Source organism: Sus scrofa, chromosome 1 (genome assembly GCF_054392235.1).
Source record: "Sus scrofa isolate SSC_HxYL_T2T_F1_AM1 chromosome 1, Sscrofa_HxYL_maternal_Yorkshire_Landrace_v2.0, whole genome shotgun sequence".
In the NCBI taxonomy this organism is placed as follows: Eukaryota; Metazoa; Chordata; class Mammalia; order Artiodactyla; family Suidae; genus Sus; species Sus scrofa.
Genome location: NC_139383.1, coordinates 216,007,659 through 216,034,113, shown reverse-complemented (window position 1 = coordinate 216,034,113; position 26,455 = coordinate 216,007,659). Strand labels below are relative to the sequence as shown.

Sequence of the window (26,455 nt, the reverse complement as noted above, 5' to 3'; positions counted from 1 at the left end):
CTCAACATTAGATTTTTCAGCTGACAAATGGCTTGCCTTTGGAGTCCTGTTTCTTGACACCTGTAGCTCGCTCACCTCTCTGGGCATAATGCTTAGTGTGAGAAATGCCTTCTTGGGGAAGCTGTATGGCAGGACCATCTTCTGGTGGTGGGCGTTATCGAAGGTGGGATCATATACTCTGGGTGGAGCCCAGTGTGACCTAAAGCTGTGAGTTGTGATATCATGTTGTACTTGGGGATGAAAGCAAGAAATTCTTTTGGGCTGGGGTTTGGGGAATAGTGGGAGGTGAGGGAAAGTCAGGAGTCTTAGAAAATATGGAGCTGTCTGGTGAAACTTGGCCATTTGGAGTCCTGCTGTGGAATGTGGAGAGGATGGGGTCGATTTTCTCTTTTTACTGTTGCTCTGGTTCTCAGGAAGGGATGAATTTACTGCCCCACCCCCAGAGACATTTGGTAAAGTCTGGAGACATTTTTGGTTATCATGACTAGAAGATGCTGCTGGCATCTTGTCATGATCAGGGATGCTGCTAGATATCATACAATTATACAAGACAAAACACCACAAGACATTATCCAGTCACAATAGCAATAGCACTCTATTGATAAACCTGCTTTAGAGGGATCCTTCCAGGGTTGGGGACTTAGTAAATTGTCATTATTTATTTTCATTTTTGCCTAAGTATCTGAAGTGCCGTAAATCAGCCATATGCCATTTTGGACTGTTGCTGCTGCTATAATGCTAAGGATTTTATAATACAGATTTAGGACTCTCTATTCACAGTTCTGCAATTGAAATGGCTCTGAAAATGTAAAGTTTCTTGATAATTTATTTGTGACGTGAATGATACCTCACCTGCACTGATGTACTGTCTTGGATTTGATTGTGAATATTTGATGATTTATTTGATTATGAATATTTGATTATTTATTTGATTGTGAATATTAGTTTTTTGATTGTAGGCTGCTGGCCCAGACCTGGCTTTGTGTTTTATATTCAGTGGTCAGTGCACACTGTGTCATGTTTCTAAATTGTGAAAAATTCTGTGTTTGAAAACACTTTGAGCCCTAAAAGTTTCTGATAAAGGATTATAGATTTATATATTGAATTAAATTTTTGCCTCATTTGGTTTCTTTTTAGGAAATTGAAAATGATTAGCAGATGTTTATTGATTTTTTTTTAACTTCAAAAATGACATAGGATCATTGTAAATATTTTGATAGGTACAAAAAAGAAGTAATGCTGTCAACCACCTGTGCAGTGCTTACTGTGTGCCAGGCGTGGTTCTCAATTTACGTAAATGAACAATTCAGTCTTGAGATTTCTGTTGTTGATGTTACGAGGGAAGAAACTGTGCATAGTAACTTGCCCAGGATCCCATTCCTAGTAAAAAATGGCAGAGCTGAGTTTTTTTGACCTCAGCAGCAAAGAAGGAAATGATCCATATCTGAACAGCTACAGAGGTTAAAAGAATAGTTGAGTGGACCATAATTTATTTAAACAGTCTTCTATTGTTGGTCATTTAGACTGTTTTCAGTTGTTCACAATAGAACATCGACATGAACATGTTATGTTTATTTAAAATTTTTTTTTTTTGGCTTTTTAGGGCTGCACTTGCAGCATACATGTTTATGTTTAAATATTTGGTCACATCTCTGATTATTTCTTCTTCTTCTTCTTTTTTTTTTTTTTTTTTTTGTCTTTTCTAGGGCCACACCCACACCATATGGAGGTTCCCCGGCTAGGGGGTCTAATCAGAGCTGTAGCTGCTGGCCTGTGCCAGAGCCACAGCAACGCAGGATCTGAGCTGCGTCTGCAACCTATGCCACAGCTCACGGCAATGCCACATCCTTAACCCACTGAGCGAGGCCATGGATCGAACCCGCAACCTCATGTTTCCTAGCTGGATTCATTAACCTCTGAGCCACGACGGGAGATCCTCTCTGATTATTTCTTTAGGGTCTGTTTTTAAAGGAGCCTTAGTCAGAGTGTATAACTTTCGACGAACTCTTCATATATGCTAAAAAACACACCAGCTCATACTCACACTAGCACTTCACCCTCATCAGCATTGGGTATTAATTTTTCTTTTTATTTCTTATTTATTTATTTTGTCTTTTTGCTATTTCTTTGGACCGCTCCCGCAGCACATGGAGGTTCCCAGGCTAGGGCTCGAATCGGAGCTGTAGCCACTGGCCTACACCAGAGCCACAGCAACGCGGGATCGGAGCCGTGTCTGCAACCTACACCACAGCTCAGGGCAACGCCAGATCGTTAACCCACTGAGCAAGGGCAGGGACTGAACCTGCAACCTCATGGTTCCTAGTCGGATTCGTTAACCACTGCGCCACGACAGGAACTCCTCTTTTTATTTCTAATTCTGAGATGTAGTATATTGGTGTTTTCTGAAGAGATGGGACAGATGGCTGGATATTTAGAATGGTTTTCAGTTTGGGGGATGCGTGAGTTAAATGTACAAATTTCCCAAGAAAAAACACTCAAGTAGTTGGAACAACTGAATTTTAAAACTTTAAATTTCAAACAAATTAAAATTTACAGCCACTTTCTGTTTGGGTTGATCCATGAAGTTAAATTGAGGCTCCATTTCAAATAATTACAAAGGATTGACAGAAATAGGGATATTTGGAATTAGGGAGTATTTCAGTCAGATTCTTCTTGGTATGTGATCAGTGTATGACTGAGATAGCTATTCACTAAATATTCATGGAGCATTTGCCATTTGCCACATTGCACTTTGTTTGGGGGGTGCAGTGAGGAAAAAGTAGTAACATTTAGAGAAAATGCTTGTAGTGCTTCTGAAAGATGGGCGTACCTGGAAGGCTGTTACCTTCAAAATATGTGAGGGGTATAGCTGTGTTGTTTGCTGATTTTCCCAGGTAGTTTAATGGAAAATTGTTTTGTTAACTACACATTATTTACAGTGTGTAGTTTATGAGGTTTTACAGCTTTTATAGATATCAACAAAGTTTGAGTTGATGGCTTTGATTTTCATGTATCAAACATTTCAAACTTGAACTGTGTCATTTAATCCCCTTTAAAAACTCATGCTTTATAGGCCACTTTATAACATGGTTGGTTTTACCAACAATCTGTGAAGGGATAGGTAGTTGCCATTTTTTTCTTTAGATAAACTATAGATAATCTTACAGTGAGTGCTTTGTATATAAAACACTACAGTCATTCAGGATTATTTCTTTGGAGGTAGATTGGAGTGAGAATTACCGGATACTGGTACATATTGCAAAACTACTTTCTTGTGGTATTTTGCATCCACCAAATTCGTGCAGGACTTACCTCTTGATCAGCCAGTGGGTTGAATCTTGTCCTGGTGATTTTTTTTTGTGACACCATCATTCGCTTTCTATTTTTTATAACATATCCTATAATCGTGATTATTGGATGACTTTCATATACTATCTTTATTTCAATTTGATCAGTACCTAATCCACATATTCACAAGAATTTTTACAGATCTAATCAGATAAGGATGTGGAGATTATCACCATGGTTCTCTAACTCTGTATAAAGTACTGATGCCAGGATGGTATTTAAAGATGTTGGAGATTGTCTGCCAAAGTCTGGTTGATGAGAGCATAAACACCTGGAACTCAGTAAAAGATGCCTGTTCTTCAGTATGCATTTTGCCTGCCTCTATATGAGAAGTAGAGAGCTAAAGCCATTATGTGAATAATTTAGGACAAAAACAAGTTTTACTGTAAGTTATGTGATTATTTTGGGCAAAATTAGGATAATTTGTTGACTGGAATTACGCCAGTAATGGCCTCAGTTTTGTCATTTGTTTTCCACTTTGCTCAGTAAAATCTTTACTTTCCAGCTTTTACTTTCTATGTCTTTTCCACCGCCAATATCCTTATTTTGTGTAATTTTCTTGAAGTTACCAGCACCTGCCTCCAGAGCTATGGGATTTGGCTTCTTTTGATTATTCCCTAATGAAACTGTGAGAACACTAGAATCCGGCTATTTGTCATTTTGGAATTTTCTGCATTTATAAGCTGACCTCCTTATAACTTTTTAATGAACTTGCGTATGAGTTGTTATGAAAGTTTTTTAGCGGTTACATATTAGCCTGGTTACTTGGCACAGTGAGACATTTTAAAAAAGAAGTTTGTCCACCTGTCTGCTTCTTCCTATATCCCCATAGACAGTCATCAACTGGGAGAATTATAATATGCAAATAAGCCATCTGCAATGTTCACATGGAAGGATAGCTTCCAGTTCTTAGTCAGAGATTTGTCAGAAGCTGGGTAGTAATTTTATTAGTTTTCTTAAGAGGGCGGGGATCTCTTAGGAAGTAGCTTGATTAAAAATGTTCCCATAGTAATAGAGACATTTGAAATTGGGTGCTCAGACCACTTATGAGTTAAGAAGCCGAATCTGGAAATAGGAGATTTTTAACTGTCGGATGTTTATGTTTCATCATAGGTGTTCTCACCTTTATTTTTTTTAATCCCTCTACAGAGATCCCCTCCCCCCACAAAAAAAAGTGATACCAACTGAAAATATGAAACAATATTAATTCAGATTGAGCACCTTTGGTATTTGGGTGCAGACCTGGACCTGTGTTGTTCCCCAAGAGACTGGGTACCTTGATGCCCTGATGTTCAAAATGGGGAAGGTGAGAGGCACCTGTGGCAGGTAAAGGATAATGGATTCAGAACCTGACCTGTGGGTTCCCTTTTTGACATGAGAACAGAGACTTAAAATTGTGGCATTTGGTGCTGTGGTTTTTGAGAGTGAGGGTTATGCTCGCCGCCATATTGCAGAATGAAATTATACTTGCTCTTTTCTCAGTTCTTCCCTTTCTCTTGAGGTTTTGAGTGGTCATTCTCCTTTAGCTTGTTTTTGTCAGAAAGCGTGCAATAGAGCATGGATCTGTTCCTTCTCCTTTCCCTTCCCTCTGAGTGGCCTCCTTGATGGATAATAAGAGCTTAGTGTCTGGGAGCTATTGCTTTATCAGGCCCCAAACTATGCCGGAATATTTTCCTGATCTAGAAGCCGTGCCCTGTCTGAGTGGTGTGTGAGGAGCTTGTAGGAATCTGGGTAGAGAGGCCCAGCAAGTAGAGTGGTTGGAAATATGGAATGAGGTGGTGGTGTGTCCATGGGAGGTTCAAACTTTGGATGGGAGTTCATATAGGCTCTTGTGTAGACTTAGAACAAGGGACCTACCAATGTTAGGAAATGAAGAGTTGCCTGTGAAGGTAATCCAGACGTAGAATTTCCTGTGAAGTAGGAAATCCAGAAGAGAACGATGTCAGGGAAGCTAAGACATGACAATATTTCAAGGAGAATGTAATCAGAGAATGAGAGCGTGTGTGGGTTTTGTTGTTGTTGTTTATTTGTTTGTTTTTACTTGGAAATAATTTCAAGCTTACAGGGAAAAAAGAATAACTGTCTACTCTTGACCCAGATTTACCTGCTATTAAAATTTAACCTGTTTGCATTATCATTTTCCATATACACACACTCACTCCTGTACACCTCCGCACACCCACACAGTATGTTTTTCTGAACCGTTTTGAGAATATGTTACATACATCATGGCGTTTTACCTCTAAGTACCTAAATATTTATTTATTTCCTAAGAATTGGTATAGTTTCTCATGTAACGATGGTACAGTGATCAGCTTCAGGAAATTTAGCATTGATACAGTTTTTTAAAAGTCATATCTGGGAGTTGCCATGGTGGCTCAGTGGTTAACGAATCCGACTAGGAACCATGAGGTTGTGGGTTCGATCCCTGGCCTCGCTCAGTGGGTTAAGGATCTGGCGTTGCCGTGAGCTGTGGTGTAGGTTGCAGACACAGCTCGGATCCCGCGTGGCTGTGGCTCTGGTGTAGGCTGGTGGCTACAGCTCCGATTCGACCCCTAGCCTGGGAACCTCCATATGCTGTGGGGGCGGCCCAAGAAATGGCAAAGAGACAAAAAAAAAAAAAAAAAAGAAAAAAAAGGTCATATCTAACATTCATATTCTAACTTGGCTAGCTAAATAACTCAATGACATCTTTTATAATATTTTCCCCTCCAATACAGGATCTTGTCTATGGTCAGATACCTCCTTTTATTTCAATCATTAGCTTTCTTTAATCTGAAACACTTCCCTAGCCTTGTTTTATCTTTTATAACATCGACAGTTTTTAAGAATACATCTCTCAGCACTTAATGAACCTGACCAGGATCCATGAGGATGTGGATTCAATCCCCAGTGAATTCAATTCACTCACTCTCAGTAGGTTAAGGATCCAGTGTTGTCATGAGCTGTGGTATAGGTTGAAGATGCAGCTAGGATCCCAAGTTGCTGTGGCATAGGCTGACAGCTGTAGCTCTGATTTGACCCCTAGCCTAGAAATGTTCATATGCTGTGGGTGCAGCCCTAAAAAGCAAAAAAAAAAAAAAATAAAAATAAAAATAAATCCTCCTCCCTAAAAAAATTTAGAGTAGTCCTAAGTTTGAGATGGTTTGGTGTTTCCTCATAAATGGATTCTGGTTATACAATGGCCAAAAAAAGTTGGAATGTTGCATGGGTTATATTGTGTCCTTCTCAGTATATAGCATCTAGAGGCAAATAAAGGCCCGTCATTGGTGATAATTTTGATTACTCTGCTAAGATGGGGTCCATTTTCTTGACTGTATAATTATTATTTGCGTACTAGTTGTATGGGAGGAAAGATAAATCCATGAGGAAATGCTTTAAGATCATGCAAAATCTTGCTTCTCATCAAAATCTATGCAATGTTTAGTATCCATGGCGATTCTTACTTGGATCCAATCTTTTCAATGAGAGGCACAAAATCACGTAATTCCAACTCAGTACCCCTCCCGTATTTACCAATCAGCTTTCTGCATTCTGCTATAAGCAAGAACTCTCCCTTCATTCTTGTCTGTCTAATCTACCTACCTACCGGTTATTAATATGAACTCATGAATTCTGTTTTCCAATGGTTCATGGGTCACTATTGAACTCCATTATTTGGTACCCAGGCTTGGCCCATGGGAGCCTCTTCAAGCTGGCTCTTGTGTCCATGTGGTATTTCCCCATCCTTTTTTGGAGACTGTTTCTTAATTTTCTGGCATAAAGAGATGTTCCAGGTTCATCTTTTCCCTTTTCCACCCCTGCCTCGAAATCAGCCATTTCTTTGAGGTGCCAAGTTTCTTTTCTTTTCATTACTCAGTTTTATAACATTTATAGTTGTACAATGATCATCACAGTCAAATTTTATAGCATTTCCATCCCAAACCCCAGCGCATCCCCCCCACCTCCCAACCTGTCACATTAGGAAACTATTAAGTTTTTCAAAGCGTGTGAGTCAGATTCTGTTCTGCAAAGTTCATTGTGTCCTTCTTTTAGATTCTACGTGTAAGTGATAGGATGTTGGTGTCTCACTGTCTGATTAACTTCACTTAGCATGATATTTTCTAGGTCCGTCCATGTTGCCGCAGATGCCTTATTTCATTCCTTTTAATGACTGAGTAATATTCCATTGTGTATATGTACCACATCTGTTTTATTTAGTCCTCTGGTGATGGACATTTAAGTTGTTTCCATGTCTTGGCTATTGTATATTGTGCTGTAATGAACATTGGAGTACATGTATCTTTTCGAGTCATGGTTTTCTCTGAATAAATGCCCAGGAGTGGAATTGTTGAATCAAATGGTAGTTCTATTTTTAGTTTTCTGAGGAATCTCCATACTGTTTTCCACAGTGGTTGCACCAAATTACATTCCCACCAATGGTGTAATAGGGTTTCTTTTTCTCCATTCCCTCTCCAGCATTTATTGTTGGTAGACTTTTTGATGATGGCCATTCTGGCTGGTGGAAGGATCTTGTAGTGGTTTTGATTTACATTTCTCTAAAAATGAGTGATGTTGAACATCTTTTCATGTGATCTTGGCCATCTGTATGTCTTCTTTGGAAAACTGTCCATTTAGATCTTCTGCCCCATTTTTGATGGCGTTGTTTGTTTTTTTGGTATTGAACAGTAGGAGGTGTTTATAAATTTTGGAGATTAATCCCTTGTCACTTCATTTGCAAATATTTTCTCCCATTCAGTGGGTTGTCCTTTTGTTTTGTTTAGGGTTTCCTTTGCTATACAGAAGCTTTTAAGTCCCATTTATTTTTGCTTTTATTGTCATTACTCTAGGAGGTCAGATTTATTTTCATAGAGAAAGGATACAGCACTGAAGGTGCATGTTTTCAGTGATTGTCTCCACTATATAAGGTGCTTGATCTGAGCTTTGGAAACTACCACCTTCTTGGCTGATGAATTTTGGATCAAGTAGAAATCTGTGGACATGAGGAAGGGCAGCTTTGATTTTCACTTGCTAAATGAAGAGTGTATATTCAGAGGACATCTGAAATGAAGCTTGGTCTTGTATTGAATTTGTTTGTAAGCCTTGGCTGGAGTTACTTGGACAGATGGTGTCCCTTTGCCTCCGGCTATACCTTTTCGGAAAGGGTCTGGCTTGCATTTTAATGAATGTGCTGTGGGTATTCTGGTCCTCTCCTATATGTACATTTTTAATTGTCCCTTTGTCACCAAGCTCTACAGACTCTCCTTTAGTGATGGAATAGTGCGTGTGAATGAGCTGGCAGAGGCGGTAAGGGAGGGTGTTCTGGCTTCCTCGCTGGGAGCAGTCTTGCTCGTACCTTCAAAGTCCATGTCTGGGAGTTCCTGTCGTGGCTCAGTGGTTAACGAATCCGCCTAAGAACCATGAGGTTGCGGGTTCAGTCCCTGGCCTTGCTCAGTGGATTAAGTATCTGGCGTTGCTGTGAGCTGTGGTGTAGGTTGCAGATGCTGCTCGGATCCTTCGTTGGCTGTGGCTCTGGTGTAGGCTGATGGCTACAGCTCTGATTCGACCCCTAGCCTGGGAACTTCCATATGCCACGGGGGCGGACCAAGAAATGGCCAAAAAAAAAAAAAAAAAAAAAAGTCCATGTCTGTCTGTCATTGCCTAGCTCCTCGTCGGGGAGCCCACCTTGCACTGCTATGTAGCATCAGCAGAATCATCATTGCAGGGTCATGGGAACACACAGTTCTGCTTTTAGCCCACCCCTCCACATTGCTTCAATTCAGCTGATGGCTTCTGAGTGTTTGGAGATATTTAAAAGGTATTCTCACCTGTCTTTTCATGAGGTCTTTTTGACAGTAACCTTGTGTGGCAATCAAGGAGAGATTAATTCTGTTTTACAGGTCAGGAAGCTATGCAAAGAGAGTAACTTTCCAAAGGGAAACAGCTAGTAAGTGGAGGAACCAGGACTTCAGTCCAGCTTTTCTGGCTCTCACTTCTATATTCTTTCACCTTGGCCATGGAAATCCAAAGGCTGAAGAAGATAAGTGAGCCCCCTGGAAGTGACCTCCGTATGGAAATTGGTAGGTGTAGGATGTGGGGTAGATTTCTTCCTTCCTAATAAGCTTCCTGTATGGGACTTCATATTTCCAGGCTATCATTTTTCAAAATGAAAGTGAGACCACCGTCATTCTGTGTCCTCTTGGAGAACCAGACCCAGGAAATATGTCACAATGCCAGGTTACCCCAAGGCAGTTAAGGGAAGCAGTGCAAATCAGTCTCACAGCTCTGTGGGTGATGAAGCAGAGCAGAAAAGTGGTCCTTTTCTTCTTGTCTTTATCTTGGACTTCCTCATCTGGTCCTCCTAATCTGAGCTGAAGGGCCCTCTTGTGGGGGTGGGAAGGGTATCTTCTTGTTTCTCTGGCAGATGGAGCCTGTAGGACATGCCCTGGCAGGTGTGGTCTGGTAACCTCTACCTGGTACCATATGTCAGGAGGTTTTCATGCCATGTGAGTATTTCCATATTTCCTCTGGCCTGGGGCCACGTTTGGGAACACTAGCACTGACATTGAGGAAAGACCTTTATGAGGTGCACTTGAGATATCCTGAGGTTAGAGAAACACAGGGCCGTCCCTTCTCAAAGCTTCAGAAGGGAGCTGAGCTCAGGTGTCACTTTGGAAGGGCTATAAATGGGCTGTATTCTCATCTCTCATATTTCTTGCTTCAGTTTTGTTTTCAGGATTTAGTTAAAGGCTCACAAGCTTGGATTTTTCAAACAGCAATAATGATGTTTTTATTGTCTTTTTTTTTAAAAAAAAAGTGTAACAGTGGCAACAAGTGCAGGTACTTCACGACACATACCAGTTACCTTTCACCAGTAAGTTGAAGGCAATCAAGTCAGGAGTTCTTTGAGAGTCTCTGGATCCCCCGAGAAGAAATGCAAACATGTTAAAAGTTTTTTCCTGCAGATTTTTGCAGTTATATGGCCTTTTCCAGTGCATGGCCCCCAATGTGTCTCTCGCATCTTCCCTTTGAGGTGGCTTTGCCTTTTGTGTCCCTTATTGGCTCCTGAGCCCTTTAATTTTTAGAAGAGTCCAAGGAGAGGAGGCCTTGAAAATGGTCCCTTCTTACTACAGCACTGTGGGTCTTGCCTGCCCTCCTCCCCCGTTCCCCTCCTGGTTCCTTGAGCTGTGCTCTGAGCCAGGATGACTTTCTTTCTCCTTGGCTTGCTGTCAGGTCCTGGACTATATGCTCTGTGCACTTCCCTCATTTATTCTTGCAATTCCCCTGTAAGTGAGGTGGTAAACATTAAATAACACTTTCAAGCTGTTTAAGAGGGGAACTGGGTCTACTAGTCACATTTGCCAATGTTCTTCCAATGTACTTAAGGAACAGAAAGGCCCACTGACACTCTCTGAGCACCCACCAACAAGACCCCCTGCACTCTGTTCCCTCTTGGCCATCCTGCAGCACAGATGGTCCTGGGGGCTTCCTGTAGCCCATCCTCCTGTGAGAGGCAGAGGACCAGCTTTCTCTTGGGGACTAGGGACAGAGCTCTCAGATGTTCCCTCCCCAGCCACTTTGCTGGAATCTTCCCTCCCGACCCAGCTGAGAGCTCTTCTAAAAGCAAAGAGCAGATACTGTGGCCTCCTTGCCTACAGTGATTCTGCTAGAGAAAGAAAGGGAACACAAGTGAAGTGTTAGCAAGCAGACGCCATCCATTAGTACTTCCAAAATTAGAAATAGTAATCATAACTACAAAGTGTTGTTAATGTAGTCACTTTGGCATGAAAACTATAAACCTGAAGCCCAGGGATTTTAATTCTGAGAGTGTAATTTGTATGTAATGCTATGAATATTATCAATTAAAGAAATAAATTGCCTTGACCGTACTCTGATGGCACTCTGAGGAGGTAAATGTATTTGTTTTCCTACCACACCCCTTCATCTGTCTGTGATGACTGTGTAAACAAAGGATAATATCCAGGTAAACATCTTGACACAGAGGCTCCAGATGGCCTTAGCTGAAGAGACACCTGGCATCAGAGTGGCCATGTGGCTCTTTGTACATGAACCGTGAGGACTGTTTTTATTTATTCCTTTTTTATTTATTTTTTTCTCACTGTGGAGTGACTCAGTGACACAGTGGTGGTCTGTGAAGTTTGGCTTTAAGCCTTTCCTCTGCTGTATTTTAACCTTTCCACACCTCCCATTTCTTCCTTTTTTCCAGTCATCACAGGGGCTGGTTGTGAAGATGAGTGTACAAGAAATGCCAGAACTCTAAATTTTCTTGGGTCAGAAGGGATGCTCCCCATGTGAGAACGTGTTTCTGTACTATGAAGCACATGTAACTGAATAGCAGAGATGAACACATGACTGGGGGAAAGTTGCTTAAACTACCCAGGGTCTTAGTTTCCTCTTTTGAACATGATTACATCATTCAGAATCATGGATGGTTGCCATACACGTGAACCAAAATAGATCAAACACTTGCCATCAGCCTCGGCACAACTGAAGGAGTATGTGACTCATTCCCCTGCTCCCTCACCTTCTTGAGTGCCCCCAACCCAAGTAGAACCTTTCGATTGGCTGGAAGCAGAGTAGGAACATTAATCTGTTTCTCAAACACAGTGCCAAGCTTAAAAATACATCTCTAGCTCTGGAAGTGGCCAGATAACTTTATGATAGGGATGTGTATATATTAATCTGTGTAAGTATGCATACGTCAGGTCTCTCCTAATGCGACAAAGCTTGCCTTGGTGACTTCAAACCTTTTGACTCTGATTTGTAAAGATCTTAAGGTGAGAAAAGATAGAGGAACAAAATATATTTGAAACTAGAAGACTCAGCAGCTTGTTTGAAGGATTTTTTTTTAAATAGGTAGCTTTAATTTTCAGCAAAAAAAGTTCTGCTTTTGTCTAGCTAAAGGGAGAGTTGCATATTGGGCACGAACTATTAATGGATGAAATCCTGCCAGCTGCTGCTTTATAGATACCCTTCAGTGTGAAAGAGATCTTCATATAGGTTGCCAACTAGAATCGATCTTGGATCTGATTCCATCTGAGCAGCTTTAATATTTTTAGAAGTAACACTCACCCAAGCACAGCATACGGTAATATGGAATACCAGCTGTTTATAAAAAGTCTATGTTTTAATTAATTTCTAGAAAATTAAATTGCCTCTTTTCCCTCTGATGCTGTCTGTCTAAACTGTGTGAAACTGCATCAGAGTTCAGGAAGTGGCTTTTTCAGATAATTTAGAGAGGAATTTAGAAGATGGGAAGAGCCTGGTGTTGGGATGCTGGGAGCCAGGGGACCTGGGTTCTAGCACCTGTGCTGCTTTTCATGACATCTGTGAGCTGAGCCTAATCCCAAGGCCATTGTGCTCCTCAGATTGTGCAGTTATTAAAAGAGGATTTCTACAATATCTAAAATCTTATCACATTTTAATTTCCATAAATTATTTTTATAGCTGCATGATGGAATGAAATACAGTGTTTGTGAGTCTCTCTCCTAAAATTGTGGTATCTTTGAGAACCATGTAGCTTAACTGAAGACTAGTCTGGAGAAAATGAAATTTATGAAACCAAGGTATTGATTTTTGGCAGTCTTGGCGCTATATCCTTGCCATGTTAAGTGGATTCTCTTGTTCTGTATTCGAACAGCATTTTTAGCTTGTGTTAAACCTTTTTCTTTCTCATTTATCCAAGTTTACCCTTTTGTGACCAGCCTCTGTAAGCCCCATCTTCTATTTACACCTCAGGTTTCTCAGTTCAGTGAAGTCCTGCAGTCCTGTTCAGTGACACTGATTGGGACTTCCGGATGATTCTTTGAATGTTTCTTTCTTTATATATTCTGGCCTCTCATAGACCACTGTTTCAAGTCTAGTTCCCAGGCCACCTGCAGTAGGATTACCTGGAGGTACTTGATACAATTATGGATTTCCTGTTCACACCCATTTCTTACTGGAGCCACGTCTTTTGGGATAAGACATAAAAAGTCTTAGTTTTGTTTTTGTTTTTGATTTTGATTTTTGTGGTCATGCCCATGGCATGTGGAAGTTCCTGGGCCAGGGATTAACTCCACGCCACAGCAGTGACCTGAGCCACAGCATGACAACACTGGATCCTTAACCTCTAGGCCACCAAGGAACTCCCCACATCCTAATTCTTTAGCAAGCCTTCCAGGTGACTCTCAAATTTAAATTGGCTTCAGAATCATTGTCCTTGGGAATTGAGGCCATACCTTTGTTAGTGTTCTCAGGATCTAACATAATGGAGTTCAGAGGATTCTTTTTTGAGCAAATGAATCAGTGCACGTACCAGTGAATATGTAGCAGTTAATTTGAAAGCTGTAAAATACCTTTACCAGCCCATTGATATGGAAGGCTCTGAGCTAATTATTGAATGAATGGATGGTGTTGATAATACGGTGATGGAAATAATTTTTTCATTGATAAATTTCTAACATATCGTCTTTGATTTCATAACCCTTTCCCTAAACAATATATCCATGTTAGACTTTTATTGATTATATACTGAATGTTATTGGCTGCTGCTCTGCTTGTGCACAGGTGTCTTTGACCTTGTTTTCAGAAATACCACTCCCTTGGTGAGAAGCTTGTAGGAGAACATACGCATAGGCTTTGAGGGTTAGGAGGGCCATCAGCTGGACTGATGGAAGGGCAGAATGTGGATAGAAAGTGAAAGGAACATGCTGTGGCTCTTTGCTTTTTCTTCTTTTAGAGCGTTGCGGTGGTTATATAACACCACTAAAACTAGAGATCAGGCAAGACCAAAGATTCACTGAATTTTTTTTTTTTTTGGCATACAATTTTTTAAATTTATTTTTCCTTTCAGATTCTTTTTTTAAAGTATAGTTGGTTTGCAATGTTTCTTCAATTTCTGTTGTGCAGCAAAGTGACCCCATCACAAACAAGTCCCTGTACTGTACAAAGAGGCACTGATTAAAGAAACTACTGCCAATTAGCAGTTAATTTGGAAATTGCTTATTTCCTTACCTCATTATATAATAATGATATAGCCCAAGGGGCTTCCAAATCCCATTTGGCAGTGGAGGGTGGGGAGCCGAGGTTGTTTCTGAGGCTCAGCATCTGCCTGCTCTTTATGGTCAAGGCAGGGCTGGACCATTGATCATTTCTTCAGTCATGGTTCCTTTCTCCCATAATGACTGTGGAGGATTAGAACCCTTTAGTTGTGGAGGAACTTGAGTATTCAGCTGATAGGTCCAATCAGAACAATGGCAAGGAAAGGTAAGTAGCAGTAGATTTAACATGCGACCTTTGATAGCGTTCAAAAGTGTCCAGAGCCTGTGAATGCTGAGAGAGCTTTACAGTCTTGTTTTAGGTTGAGTAATGGCATAGAGATGACAATTCTCTAGAAGGGCAGATGAGAGAAGAACTGATCTCTGGCCTTCTTAATTCTTAGAAATTGTTCTGCTAATGAAACAGAACTAAAAAAGGTGAAATATACAAACATAACAGCTAATGTCCTCAAAACAGACTCTTCACTGTTGTTACATTCCTTCTAAGTAATTTTGGCAGTGTATTTTGCTTTTAGGAAATAAAACAAAAAATTTAGTATTTCATTTTTCAGAGAGCAAAATGGACATGATCCACCTTTATTCCCCTTAGAATTCACAGTAACCCCCTTCACACAAATTGATGCTTGTGTGCATTATTTTTCTGGCCTTCTAATACGAATTTTTTTCCCCTAGTCTTCTGGGTCTCATTTTTCTCAGGTCTAAAATGAGAGTTTTGTACTGCAAATTATCTTGGGTGCCTTTTTCAGCTCTAATAGTTAGAATCTGAGTAAGAGACTATTTTTAACAAATGGATAATCAGTTTAAGATCACACTTTCGGTACTTTAGATCTGTTTATATTTGTAATCTTTCCTAACAATTTTTTTTTCCTACTTCCTTTCCTAACCCCTTCCTTTCCGAGAATTTTGGGAACATATTCTAGAGTTTAATTAAATTCCTATAGGAAGACTGTGTCATGTTGAACTTAGATTTTAGATAAACCGTATTTTGAGGTTTCATCAATTCCATGAAAACTGCCAATGGTGCATTTCTCTGCCGTGCCATCCCCTGGACTCTGTTGACTGAGTTTTCTCTCAGTTTTTAGTGTGGTGGTTGGTGATGACTGTGGCAAGAGGCTCTGCTTGTGTGGACAACTGATGAGAACCAGGGGTCTGTTCACACAAGGCCTCTGGGAACCGTGGCCATGACAGATCTTGGTTGTGCTGTGTATGCCTTGTGTGGCATTAGGGAGACCATTGAATCTGTCTTGGCCTTTGTTTGCTCATCAGTGAAATGGAAGGCTTATAGTAGATAGCCATTGAAACAGATGACCTAATTCTGACTTTTAATGCTTCAGATTACCAGCGTGTCTTCTAAGTCGTCAAAGAAATTATGCTAGTTACAGTTCAAGTATAACGAACTTATGTCACCAAGTATCGGTAATGCAAATATGGGCTAGAATAAAGTGGGTAGTTCCACACTGGGTGTGTCAGATGGTATGTGGAGATGTAGGACAAAATGTTAGAATTGAATATTTCTGTATTTTTTCAAACTTAAAAAATTCTTTTTATGTGTTGAATTAATGTAGGATGCATATTGTTTCTAAATAAAAATAACAGGGACCCGCATGCTGGATTTATTTTAATGATTGTGGTTTGTATTCAGAGTTAGAAGACCACTGGAATAGGGTTTTTTTTTCCCCCTAAAGAATGTATTTCATTAGAATATCCCAGTGTCTGATGATTAAGTAATAAGATGTTCTGCCTTTCCTTGGGAGAGATTATGATAAGAAATAATTGTTTGAGTGTGTCCAATTCAGCAAATCTTGATTGACTGCTGTGTATCTTGGAGTGTGTTGAGAGGGGAGTGGGTTTACAGATGCAGCTCTTGCGTTCATAGCATGTAGTTAAAATTAAAACAGCAGCTTCTATGTCCTGATGCCTTCTTTTTCAGGCCTGATGTTCACTCTGGCATGGAATGTATTTGGTGAACCTTGGCCATCCTAACTGTTCTCCTGCCATCACTCTTGCTATTCTGTTCTGGGATTTATTTTAATGTAAGCCTACCAAACAAGACTTGTGGAAGCTTTTTAGATGGAAAATATGAAGACTTAATTAGCTATCCTGGAGAATATGTAGCCCCACTATACTGGGTGTTCACGTTTGCTGGGTTACAGTGCTGCTAAGTCAGTGTTTTGAAGACTCTAGGATTAAATGTTTTGAATACTACCCTAGACATAGGATCCTGAGTTCTGTGGGGTTTAAAAACATCCTTTATTCTAACCTACTTTTCACTGACCTCCTCAAACAATTGATAATTTTCTATACTTTTTCTGAAAATGGGCTTTTTTATCCCAGCCATAGACCTGGAGGAGACATACTGTTGGAAGTGTAGAGAGGTTGGCTTATTGATGGCTTTAGGACTTCTCCTTACGTGCTCATGCGTACATTTTTGAAATCAGCATAAAACATCAATACTTTTAGTTTTGAAATTTATCTGATAGTTTCTTTTTGGGTGCATTAAAATGTTAACTTTCTTGGCAAAAAGCATTTTCTTTTTAGAGTTGAGCATCTCTTTTCAAGGGCTTTTTGGAAAGTTTTTAGTAGAGCTTAAGGGCTTCCTTAACCATGTGCAACATTATTTCCTCTGTAAATATATGGGGAAAAGGATCAATGAAAGGGTTAGGATAACTCTTATTCGTGAAGGTCATTTTCTCTAAAACTGCCCTAACGTGGTCTTTGTATTGAGAAAAAGTTTTAAAAATTGATCAAAACTTAGCATTAGGAATGAAGAATAAAATATTTCAAAGTGGCCTTTCAACCATAAAAACAATCTATCTGTAATAGCAAGGAAAAATAATATAAAAATTCACCGTCTCTAGCTCAACTATTTGTAGTTTTGCATGTTTTTATTTTTGTTCTTATAGCTATAAGTTACTTATTTAAACTGGAGCAACTATTTTGTGTTTCTGATTTTTTTTATCTGCCATATATATTATCATTCTTTTAGTTTTCCAATATACTGTACAAATAACACCAAAATGGCTATGTTAATGGACTATTCAATGATGGACTATCCAGTGATTCATGGGAACCATTCTCATATTGTTAGATTCAGACACTTTTTTTTTTTTTTTTGGCCACGCCTGGGGCATCAGACACTTTTTTGACACTGTAGATGATGTTATAGGAAAAGCATTTTTGCCTATGGTATTTTCCTTTTGTAATTACTCACTAAAATTAAATTTGTACTTTAAATTTGGGATTTCTGGGTCAAAGTCATTTTCATGGCGCTGAAATAATAGTCTGTTTTACATTTTTTAGAAGAAGTTTTTCTTCTTCCAACTAGCTAGGTCACAAGCGATGAGTAAGGCTTTAGTTTTAGTGCATGGAAGGGTCAAATAACTTGTTTGTGTTCTTAATTCATTCTGAAGATTTTGTGCTCTTAGTGCATGCCTATTGTTTGAGGTCTGCCTGAAAGGGGTTCTACCAGGGGCTTCTGCTAATTAAATTAATTCACTGGTTTTATTAAACCAGTAGCTGAATGTGGTGTTCTAGTCCTTCATGCTCATTCCTGGAAAAGGTTTCAATAAAATGAGAAGATATTAGCCTGATGACAAAAAAAAGTTTGAAGTTCTGCAGAAGAGCTGCCACTGTTAGCCAGCCACCGCTTGCAACTTGCTTCTCTCACCTGTTCCCTCCTCTGAGTCACCTGTTATCGGTCTTTGGCACACTGCCTTTAACTTTCTACCAAGAGTCTTGCCAGTGTGTACCTTCTGGCGTAGGCTTTGCCTCTTAACTGAGTGTGCCCTAGGGGTTGGAACTGGGCAATCTATAAAGGTCACTTTGATGACCTAGGCATAGGGCAGTGCTAGTAGAATACAACTCTGTGGTAATATAGGTCCTAACTTTGTCTGGCAGGAGTGGACTAGAAATCTCTTGGGGTCTCCCTGTACCCTGTCCATTGATGTACATCTGTGATGTGAGAAGATACTGTTTTGCATTGCTTCTAGTGACATTAAAAAGTCTTTGGGAGACCATGTGAATGGCTGAATAATGGTTTAGAATGTCCTAAATGAAAAGCAAGATAGAAAATGGTCCAGATATTGTACAAGTATCCTACAGTTTTCACGTATTTCAGAATAATATGAGAAAGTATAGTTATAATAGGGTTTGGTGAAATTAAAGGGTCTCTCTCCCTTTCCTTCCTTCCTCCCTCCCTCCCTCTCCCCAGTTTCTCTCTCCCCCCCTCTTCTTCTCTCTCTCCTTCTTTCCACCAAAGTGTTCTTTCATATTTTAGCACATTTTCAGCGAGGTTGTGAAGTTGTTTTTTCAGTTTCTAAATTCTGTGAAATGAAGTTGAATGAGGAAGATTGGATTTTTCTGGTTAAGCCACTGGGAAATGGAGGTTGAAAATAGCAAGATTTTGCCTATGTCTCCTGGAACTGGAATGAACAACTGCGCACTTTTGCTGAATGTCTATGTGAGTCTGTTCTAAGATCTCTCTGGGGAGGAAATGTATCTTCAGCAGGAAAATTTCTTACTATCTTACTCCCTTTAGGAAGCTAAAGGAAGGTTTTGCTGTATCCAAGTTGTGTCTTCAGTGTCCTTTGGCTGCCCCTCTCTGCACTTTCTTCATCGCTGGGATTCGTGTCTTGCATCATCTGTTCTCTGTCCTGGCTCATAAAAACGCTGAGCTCTGTAGTGCACACCTTGTGAGAAGCAGTAGAGCACAACAGTGAAGATGCTGACCCTGGACCCAGGCTTCTTGAGTTTTAATCCTGATTGGCTTTGTGACTTTAGGCTCCCTGTGACAGTTTCTCATCTGCACAATGGCGACCACTGTAGTACCCGCCCCTCATGGTTACTGTGAAGATTTCTTGGTTATTACTAGTGAAGTCCTGAGCACAGTACCTGAGCACAGCATAGTACTCTATGGTGGTCATCTTGATGATGATATAAAGATAATGGTAAATAGTCTAAGATACCTGAGTTTTTAATCTTAATTTTTTAAATCCTTTTCATTGTGGAAAATCAGGAGGAAAAAAGCTCATAAAGTCACAAAGAAGGAAAAATAACCCATAATTTCACAGTAGGTTTTGTTGTTCTCGTCTTCTTTGATGATGAAATGAAAGGTGCTGGCCATTTGCAGAAGCGAAAATCTCTGTAAGTGGGGTGTTCTCAGCAACCCTGAAATAAAATCCCCCTCTTTCAGAAGTACGTGGCACACTCCTGAGCTCACTGCCACTCAGTAGAGACTTAGCTTCATGTCTTGATTGTGCTATTAATTTTTGTTACTTGTGGGCAAAGCTCTTCAAAGGTTTCTAGGTTTTTTTTTTTGTTTTGTTTTTTTGTTTTTTGTCAAAAGTGAAGGTTAGGCTAGCTTTGTCATTCTGTCTTCTCTTAACCTCAGACTTGGGTGGTCTCTAGTTTCTTCAGCCCTTTATGTCTCCTGTAAGAGTGGAGTTAAAGAGAATTAAGATAATTTCTTTTCATCCAGGAAGTTTATTTTCCCATTGTGCACATTTTCTAGGCATAGAGTTAATAGCCTTTACGTCAAGTCAAATATTTAACCTTTGCAGGAAAACAGTTTAAAGTAGATATTTAACTCCAAATATTGTTTCTCTTTTGTCCACTGAACTGGCGCTAGTTACCTCACCCTTGGCATAGTCATTACAACTCAAAATCAAGATTAAGGCCTGCTGTCTCTGTTTATTGTGGAGACAGTTTCCTGTACAGCTTTTCCTGGGTGATTTTCTTTGTGGATTTAAATTCATAGTAACTAGTCTAGTGCGTTGAATGCTAGAGCAAAAAGGAGGTCTTCAGTCATGTGAATGTGTCATTGTTGCTAAATTTCTTTTTCTTTTCTTTTCTTTTTTTGTCTTTTCTAGGGCCATACCCACGGTATATGGAGGTTCCCAGGCTAGGGGTCTAATCAGAGCTGTAGCTGCTGGCCTACACCACAGCCACAGAAACGTGGGATCCAAGCCACGTCTGCGACCTACACCACAGCTCACGGCAATGCCGGATCCTTACCCCACTGAGCAAGGCCAGGGATCGAACCCATCCTATGGTTCCTAGTCGGATTCGTTAACCACTGAGCCACAACAGGAACTGCCTAAATTTCTTTAATTTTGCATTTGGTAGATTACCTGCTCTAACTTGCAGATTGCCTGGAAGGAAAAAGAATTCAAAAGGTAGACTTAATACACATCTTGCAAAAAAGTTGTGTCTTCTGAGAGGAACTGATGTTGTGGGGTGGTGCTTGCAGTAAACTGTGGTATTATGGTTTGGATAGCTTTTGGACATGAGAGCAAATATTTGGTAGTTAATTCAGCTTATGTTATATTTTAGCTCTACAGGACCAGGGGTTTGCCACATATTTTATTAATGAAGATTAATACTCGAGGAAGCGTTGCTGGTGATTGGAGAATGGTTGGGGTATGGCCTTCAGATTCAGGCCCAAATGGGTCCTTCTCAAATTCTCAGTCTTACCTAAGAGTTGTTTTGGAACTCTGGGAACCTCTTATCTCCTTTGTGGCACTTGTTCTTCTCTTTACTATCTGTTGATACATCTATGTTCTTCACTTTGTATGAATTCTTAAAATCAGGAACTGTGTTGTAACATCTCTGAAAGAATGAGTTCATACAAAAGACAACATTCCACGCTGTTCTTTGTAGGGACAAAGAAACAGTGGAAATGACATGCTCTTTGGATACAGATGCGTGGTTTGAGTCCTGTCTCATCCGTTGACTAGCTGGGCACCTTTGGACAGATGTCTTTTTTTTTTCTTAGCCTCGGCTTTCTCGTCACTTCAGGTGGGGAAATAACCTCAGCAGTTATTGTTAATGTATGTATTCAGAGCGGCCTCAGTGCTTGTGTTGAGGGAGCTGGAAAATGTAATGACGTACCCAGCACAGTGTCTGTGGTGCCAGCAGTGCCCAGACAGTAGTTGTTTCTCATGTCATTGCTTGGTTTTCACTCCTTCTTGAGGCTTGCCTTTTGATCTTGACACATTAAAGTGATGTAGGACTGATGTTTTTCAAGATGTCCCAGAAAAGCCCTATTTTCTCAATTCCCAACATGTTTTTCAAGTCAGTATAAAAAAAAGTCAGTATGCTATTGAATATTCCTTTATTTACCCATCCATTATACAGATATTTTATTGAGTGTTTGCTGCATTTTAGGCCCCAGGCTGAGAGTAGAGATAGGAAAATGAGCAAAGCAGATCAGTTCCCTGTCCTAATGGGACCTTTTAGTAAGAAGTAGAGACAAACAAAAAAGTCAACAAGCAAATGAAGTCATAATTAGCTGTAAAAAATGACACATAGAAAAGTAAATGATGAGATGGAATATAGTTAAGCTAATGGCAAACTCGTTTGGGCAAGGTAGTGAGAGAAGGGTCCTTTGAGAAGGTGACATGAGTTGAGACTTGAAATGAGACAGTGCCACCACATCCTTCCTCTTTGTGCTCTGAGGAGACTATAGAACCAGGTCTCTTGGCCTTATAGGCTCAGCCTGAACCACCACCCTCCACCTTGGCCCTTTACACCAACTTTAGCAGGTAGATGGGCCTCTGTTCAGCTAAGCTTCCACTCTCCTCCACCGTAGAGTGGTCCTACCAGCCACCCCTCCCCATCAGCCTATAGGTTAACTCCTCTGGACTGTGGGGTCTGGCTTCTCTCATTTCCCAGGTTCTTTGACTTGAATGGACATCAGAATCACTGGGGTTCCTCAGAACCGCATGGTTGGGTTCCACCTCCAGAGTTTCTGATTCACTTAGGCTTAAAGATTTTCATTTCTAGCAAGTTCCCAGGTAAGGTTGATTCTGCTGGTCTGAGGATCACACTTTGAGAGCCACTAATAGCTTTTTGCTGTCATACAAGTAAGTTTGTATGTCTCGTTCCTTTGATCTATCTATGAAGTCAACACAGGGAGAACATACACTTATGTGGTGCTTACTATATTCTGAAGTGCTTTTCACACCTTATGTCATTAATACTTATAGATATCATTTGAGGTAGGTGTTATTATCTTTCTCTCTTACAGATGAGGAAATGAAGCTACAGAGAGGGTTAGATGGCTTTCACTTAACCAGGAAATGGTTGAGCTGAGATGAACATAGATGGTCTGGCTTCAGAGTCCATGTTCTTAACCACTAGGTGATAACAGATGTGGTGACAGTATCTACCTCGTAGAGTTTTCTCTGACAATTATAGTAGATAACCTATGTTGTAGGCTGTCCTGTGTGTTTAAAGTCTCCTTCCCTTATTCTTATTCCATATGTAAAAATCAAGTCTAGCTTTCTAGTTATTAAGCCCATCAATGTTAAAACAATGACTAGAAAGTGACTTTTGGCAGGAGAGGCTACTAGTCAAGTGTAGTTTATGTAATAGTTGCTCTATGAAGGTGTGTTGAATGAATGTATGAACTCTGAATTGTGGCAATTAAAGTGAAACCATTGTCATTTTTTCTTGCCACATTGGCTTAAATTTCTAATCTAAGATTTCTTAAACAGGACACAAAAAACATGAAGTACAAAAGAAAAAAGTGGACTTTATCAAAATTCAGAATTTTACAGCTTTCAAAGAACACGTAGGGATAAAAAGGCAAGCTCTATTTGAGGAGAAAATATTGGTAAAACGTAAATCTGAAAAAAAGCTTGTGTTCAGAATATATGAAGAACTCTTAAAATAGTAAGAAAACAGCCCAATTAAAATTTGGGCCAAAAATTTGAATAAACATGTCTTAAGAGATAACCAATAAACACACGAAAAAATCCTCACCATTACTAGTTGTCAGGGAAATGCATATTAAAACCACAGTGAGATACTAATACATGCCCTTGAGAATGACTTAAGTTAAAAAGACTAACAATACCAAGTGTTGGTGAGGATGTCGAGCAACTGGAACCTTTATATGTTGTTGGTGGGAATCCAAATTAGAAAACTTACGGCAGTATCTTATTAAGTTGAATGTAAATTTGCCATATAACTCAGCAGTCCAACTTTTTGGTTTTTATCAAAGAGAAATGAAAACAAACGTCCAAATAGACTTTTATGTGAATGTTCATAGCAGTGTTATTTATTCATAATAGCCCCAAACTGGACACAACCTGAATGTGGCTATATTCTGGAATATTACTCAAGAAGGGACAAAATACTAATATATACAGGTACATGTTGAATTTTAATTAATCTTGAAAAACATGCTGGAGTTACCATTGTGGCTCAGTGGTTAACGAGTCTGACTAGGAACCATGAGGTTGCAGGTTCGATCCCTGGCCTTGCTCAGTGGGTTAAGGATCTGGCGTTGCCATGAGCTGTGGTGTAGGTTGCAGACACGGCTTGGATCTGGTGTTGCTGTGGCTCAGGCATAGGCTGGCAGCTATAGCTCCAATTAGACCCCTAGCCTGGGAACCTGCATATGCTGCAGATGGCGACCCTAGAAAAGACAAAAAAAAAAAAAAAAAACCAAAACATCGTAAGTGAAAGAGGTCAAACTCGAGAAAAATACTGTCTGATTATATAGATGTGAAATTTTATAATTGAAGAAACTAGAGACAGAAAGCAAATCCGTGGTTGCCTGAGCTGGAAGTTACCCATGCATTTGACTGCAGATGAGAATCAGAAAACAGTTTAGGGGGATGGAATTGTGATAATCTGAATGAAGGTAGTAGAGGTTATAAGGTTGTGTATAATTACAAAGTTTACTACACACTGTACAACTAAAATGATTGATTTTTATTGTAATTTACTATTTTAACTATAATTAATTAGTGAAATTATAAATTGTATCTCAATAATTGAAAACATTTAAAATATGCCATTTTATTTGCTTGTACCAATGAAGCATTCTGCAGTGTTTCTTAATTAAAAGTGGTAATAAAGGGTAATTCTTCTAAGCATTTTCTAGTCTGTTCTTTTACTTGTCATTAGGTGAGTGGGAGAATTTGGAGAGAGGTTACTTTTACTGTTGCTTATTTTGTATTTTTTTAAAAAACAAATTAATCCAATTTGCTTATCCTTTATTATTTTTTCGCCAAGAGCATTTTTTCCACTTATTATTAAAAAGACCGGACAGGTTTATGGGATATATTTTCTTCTTTGCATGAGAGAGCTTGTATTTCACAATACTAAAGGACACTAATAACATTTGTATTTATTTAAAAGGGCCTCTCTGAACTGGCTTTCTTGTCTGGGAGATAGGCTGAGTACTGTCCCTCTCAGGGCTGCTGCGAACTTGAACCCAGACCCTTTATCAGCTGTGGCAGCTGTGCCCAGGGCTTGGCCCTCAGCAGGGCCAGCTGCTTTGCTGTGCTTCCCTGTGCCACTGGGTACAGTTTTCCCAGAGCCAGTGTCTGGGGACGTTTTAAAAGGTTTGTTTGAAATGTTTATTTACTGTGATTTGATTTATTTATTCATTTACTTACTGTGTCCTTGAAATGAAGGCTATATTATACAAATATTCAGATCAGTTTTGACATCCCATTTAGGCCTAATAGAATGTTTTTTTCTTTCAGTGTGTTGCCAGATGTAGCGTAATAGTAGCATAGATTTCAACTTTTAAAATTAATTCTAAGGAAGAATATAAATATAGAAAAGTTTGCCTTTAGAGATTGCCTAAATGTACCCATGAATTCTAAGTACTGGCATTGAATTTAGATATAGAATTATATAACTCTTGTGATCATAAAGAAATTGGAAATTTTTGTTTGATTTTTACCTAGATGAGTTCATTTAAAAATCGTTATTATTATTAAGTTTTTATAGAGGATGGTTGATGCTGATTCTTTTATCAGTTTTCTAATATTATAGACTTTTTTACTTAAGTTGAATATTATGTTTTTGCCTTCTAATACCGGGTAGTGTTTCCAAGCAGATAGCTTTTCCAGGCCCTCTGAGGTTAGGCTCAGCCACTGTCTCCCCAGTGCCCCTGGAGTCTGTGCTGCTTCTGGTAACAGGTGAGAGCCAAGTTGCATCAATGACATCAATCCATAAACATTTTGAATTCAAATTCTTATTGACGAATGATCTGAAACTAACAGGGCACAAACCACTTCTCTAAATCAACTTATAAAAGAAATTTATTGTAAGAAAAGATGGGACATTTTCTAATCACTAATACATGTTTGTTTTTCCAGGGTGTGGAAACACTATACTATATATTGTGGGAAAGGATGAAAATGAATAATAGCTAACCTCAGCATGAGCTCATTGTGTGCCAGATGCTATGCTAAATGCTTTATGTGGGTGATTTCATTTAGTACTCTGTGGAGGAGCTCTTGATAGCCACCCCCTATCCCCCCCGCCCCGTAATATTTGAGGAAACTGCTGCTTTAGGAAACTGCAAATGGTGGAACTGGGATGGCAATTCAGACCACAAAGCTAGTGTCCTTAACTCCCACAATTACCATCCAAAGCCTTATTTTCCTCATCTGTAGAATGAGAATAATGAACTAGCCTGTGGTCGAGGTTAAATACAGTCATGCTGAAAAACACTTGGTACCACATAGTAAGTACTTAGCAATAATAGCTATTATGGCTGCCATTGAGAAGAGGTTGTAAAGATTAAAATAAATACAATATATATAAAGTACTTAGAACATAGTGTGGTGTATATGTACTCAAAGGCTCAAAGAGTCATCAAGTTAGACCTTAAAAATCAACAGGGTTTTTATATACAGAGATTAGTGCTTGAGGGCATAATGATGACCAAAATTAGGGAGATGCATGTACAGAGGCATTGAGTTGGGATTGAGGACTGTTAAGGAGTCAGTTTAGTACATTAAGGTACTGGAAGAGTAGGAAGCTGGAGAGCAAAGGTGGTTTGGGGCCAGATCAATAAAGGTGAATATCAGGCAAAGGAGCTTGGCTTTATCTTTCTTTTGGAAATCCAGTATGCTGATTTAACTTGTTCAAAACTCTACACTGTTTTTTCTTAGCTTTAGTAAATTAATGATTTAAACATGTGAGGAGGAGACTTCCTTGGATTATTTTATTGTTATCATTACCATGTAATAAATTCATTTTCCAAGATGTGCTGAGCTAGTACCTTGATAGAATCAAAACTCCTCAGAAAATGAACCATT

General features: G+C 39.5%; 1 protein-coding gene and 1 long non-coding RNA gene across 8 annotated transcripts in view; one reads left to right on the top strand and one right to left on the bottom strand.

Annotated features, from left to right (window-relative positions):
* Window positions 1-26,455, top strand: part of SH3GL2 (SH3 domain containing GRB2 like 2, endophilin A1) — a 203,441-nt gene that overhangs the window by 40,433 nt on the left and 136,553 nt on the right. The window lies entirely within an intron of this gene.
* LOC146407008 (uncharacterized) lies at window positions 1,575-6,444 on the bottom strand. Its single transcript, XR_014821168.1, has 2 exons — window positions 5,917-6,444; window positions 1,575-2,135 (listed from the first exon to the last, which is right to left on the bottom strand). It is a non-coding gene; the product is annotated as an uncharacterized LOC146407008 (long non-coding RNA).